The 4,080-nt window shown below is 38.9% G+C and overlaps 1 pseudogene; it reads left to right on the forward strand.

The window, feature by feature from the left end:
• On the forward strand, positions 1,582 to 2,202 carry LOC102187904 (annotated as a pseudogene).

Genomic DNA, 4,080 nt, shown 5'->3' on the forward strand with positions numbered 1-4,080 from the left:
TATAGCACAGAATAATTCTGATAATGATGATAAAAGATGTAAAATTGATTGAATGTTTGTTGTAGAGGGCATTATGCTAAACAGTTATATGCATTTTCTCTTTTAATTCTCATCACAACCTGATAAAGTCTGTAGAACTTTGGGGCGTCTTCTAATTATAAATTGTAATAAATTCTGGGCTGTTTTCTGAAGAAAACCTTGTCCGCAAATATTACCTTGGCCCAACTCCATGTCAAAGTCAGTGGGCTTTTCTCCAGGCTCATGCCTGGTAGGCTTCTTGACTTATATAACAAAATATTAAATCTGTTCTTTTCTTGAATACCCACTGAAGCATGGTTCTGCCTTTAACCAGTAACTTGGACTTGAATTCTCATCTGCAGTCCTTGCTGGAAGCTTGACTGTTATAAATATTGTTCATGAAAGAAGGGCATGTGGGCTCTCATATTCCCTAGTTGTCTTCACTGTCCAATATGTGGTAGCCATTTGTCTCATGTGGCTATTTGAATTTAAATAAAATAAAAATTAAATAGAATAAATATTCAGTTCCTTAGTCAAAACAACCATATTTCAAATGCTCAATAGCAATATATGGCTGGAAGTTTTCATAATGGACAGGATAAATATGGAACATTTTGGTCATTCAGAAAGTTTTATTGGACAGTCCTGTGATAAACTGTTAGGGTTTCACATCTGGACTATATCTTCTTTAAAAAAATAATTTTCATTAAATTGTGCTTTAATTTGTTGACAGTGGCCTGCCATTGTGGTCCATTCTAATAATGAGTATTGAGTTCTTACATGTCAGAAATGGCTTTAAACACTTTTTATGAGTTGAGTCAATTCTTTTAATAGTTTTTTGAGGTAGAGCATTATTATTATCTTCATTTTACAGAGCTTGGAGAGTTAAGCGATTTGCCTGTAGTCACCCAGATGGTAAAGGGTGGTGGTGGAATTTGAGTCCTGAAGTCTGGCTAAAACCTTTGTTCTTCACCACCACACTGTGCTGCCTCTGAAATCCTTATAAAGCTTTCTTGGATTTCATTCTTATGATATAAGTAGTGACCTCATTATTTTTATCTCTTTATTTTTATGTCCCTGTTCCTCTTGGCTGTAGCTCTTTATTTATTTAGTTTCTGTTATTATTATGCTGCAGTGCAATTCTGATGCCAAGTACCTAGTGTTAGCATGGACTCCACAAATTAAGGGCATAATTCCCTAAAAGATTACCATCACTTCTAACACCAGCCACAATTTCAGAAGTCCTCAGACCAGTTGCACTTCTGACCAACTGGCTATAAATATAGGGGTTGCTTTAACTTTTTAGGTCTGATAATTTGTTAGAATGACTCACAGAATTCTGGAAAGCACTGTATTTACAGCTTTATTATAAAAGTTGTCAATCAGAACCAGCCCAATAGACAATTAGGGTGATGCCTGGAAGGGAAGTAGAATACATCATCCTTCCCCAACACTTCATGTGTTCAGCAACGAGGAAGCTAGCTGAGGCAGCTCTCATCCAGGCAGGTAGCGCAAGGCTGTGGAGCGCTAAGCCGTGCATCATGCCCTGCGCTGCTCAGACTAGCGAACAATACAGTCAAGATGGCTAAAGGTGATCCCAAGAAACCAAAAGGCAAGATGTCTGCTTATGCCTTCTTTGTGCAGACATGCAAAGAGGAACATACGAAGAAAAACCCTGAGGTCCCTGTCAATTTTGCTGAATTTTCCAAGTAATGCTCCGAGAGGTGAAAGACCATGTCCAGGAAAGAGAAGTCTAAATTTGATGAAATGGCAAAGGCAGATAAAGTGCGCTATGATCAGGAAATGAAGGATTACGGACTAGCTAAGGGAGGCAAGAAGAAGAAGGACCCTAATGCCCCCAAGAGACCACTATCTGCTCTGAATTCCTCCCCAAGATCAAGTCTACAAACCCTGGCATTGGAGATGTGGCAAAGAAGCTGGGCGAGATGTGGAATAACTTAAGTGACAGCAAGAAGCAGCCATACATCAACAAGGCAGCGAAGCTGAAGGAGAGGATGTCACAGACTATAAGTCTATAGGAAAGTCTGATGGCACCAAGGGTCCTGATAAAGTTGCCCAGAAAAGGTGAAAGAGGAAGATAAAGATGAAGAAGAAGAGGAGGAGGAGGAGGAATTAAACAAACAAAAACCTGTTATCTGTCTTATTGTGAATACCTTAGAGTAGGGAGCCTCTCCCCCAAGATGTGTCTGTTGCCCTCATTAGGTTTAATTACCCAATTGGATCATGATCATATTGTAGTCTCTCAAAGTGCTCTAGCAATTGTCAGTGGTTTACATGAAGTGGCCGTGGCTGTCTGGAGCACCCGAAAACTGTATCAAAGCTGTACATATTTCCAAACATTTTTAAAACGAAAAGGCTCTTGGGTTCTACTCATTTCATGCACTTTGTTGTTGGTGTGACAAGGCATTTAAAGATGTTTCTCACATTTCCTTTTTTTTTTTTTTAACTTGTAAGGTGGTGTGTTAACTCTATGGTCATTGGCTAGAAATCCCAAGTTCTCAACTGTACGTATCTATAGTTTGTAAAAAGAACAAAGGAACTGAGATACACTCTTGATCGTCCTTGCTTAGTGTGGAGGTTGTGGAGGCTATGCGTTCTGGAGGGGCTGTAGCTCAGGGCATGCACTGTGGGGCTGGACCTGTGGACACTGCACTAAGCATCCATCTAGCTTCAGGTTGTCTTGTTTTTGTATATAGCCACATAACATCCCACTGCCCTTCTTAGCTGTGGAGAAGGGGAGGTCAGCTGGCATGAGAAGTGTTTTGGATCCTTTTTAGTTGAAGTGTGGTGGTTTAAACTCTATGTTTTCTTAAACAAGCTGTAGAACTCTTCGTTATCAGCAAAGCCAAGAGCCACTGCATCAGTGAAATTTCAAGAACCTTCTGTACTAAACACCATCTGCAATGTTCTCTCTTTTTTTTTGGTATGTTTATAATGCTGAAATGTTTCTTAAATTAAATAAACAGTATTACATTTAAAAAGGAAAGCATATCTGAGAGTTGGTGTCCATAGTTTTTGTTGGGGTTTTGTTACAGAGGCATGATTAACTGAATCATTGGCCATGTGATTGAACTCAGTCTTTATTATTATTTTTTTAATTTTTACTTTTACTTTATTTTACTTTACAATACTGTATTGGTTTTGCCATACATTGACATGAATCCACCACGGGTGTACATGAGTTCCCAAACATGAACCCCCCTCCCACCTCCCACCCCGTATCATCTCTCTGGATCATCCCCGTGCACCATCCCCAAGCATCCTGTATCCTGCATGTTGTGGGATGAACTCAGTCTTTAAAACCCCCTCTCCTCCCTGGAGGTTGGGCTGGTTCAAAGCCTCAACACTCTAATCCTGTAGGTCATCTTTACTATGATTAACTCCCATTCTGAGTCATCTCATTTGTATAAATCAGGCATGATGCAAGAGACTCATGAATAACAAAGCCACTCCTATCACTCAGGAAGTTCTAAAGGTTTAGAGGTTATCTCCCGGGGACCAGGGACCAAGACAAGATAATTTATTATACAACAGTAGGTATTTTTCTTCTTTATTGAGGAATAGTTGACTTTCAATATTGTATTACTTTCAGGTTTACAACATAGTGATTCAATATTTTTATACATTATGAAATGATTACCACTGTGAGTCTAGTTACCATCTGTCACCATAGAAAGTTATTACGGTGTTATTGACTATATTCCTTTTGTTGTACATTATATCCCTGTGACTTACCTATTTTATAACTGGAAGTTTGTACCTCTTAATCCCATTCACCTTTTTCACCCACCCCCTTCCCTCTTCCCATCTGGAAATCACTAGCTTATTCTCTGTATCTATGAATCTATTTCTGTTTTGTTATGTTTGTTCAGGAAATCTATAAAACTGATTAGTAGTCCTCTTGCACCTGTATAAAAATATGTATTTATATATATCTACATAAATGTTCTTTTATTTTTATGTATCAGTTCAGTTCAGTCGCTTAGTCATGTCCGACTCTTTGCAACCCCATGAAGTGCAGCATGCCAGGCTTCCCAGTCC

Source organism: Capra hircus, chromosome 22 (genome assembly GCF_001704415.2).
Source record: "Capra hircus breed San Clemente chromosome 22, ASM170441v1, whole genome shotgun sequence".
Lineage (NCBI taxonomy): Eukaryota > Metazoa > Chordata > Mammalia > Artiodactyla > Bovidae > Capra > Capra hircus.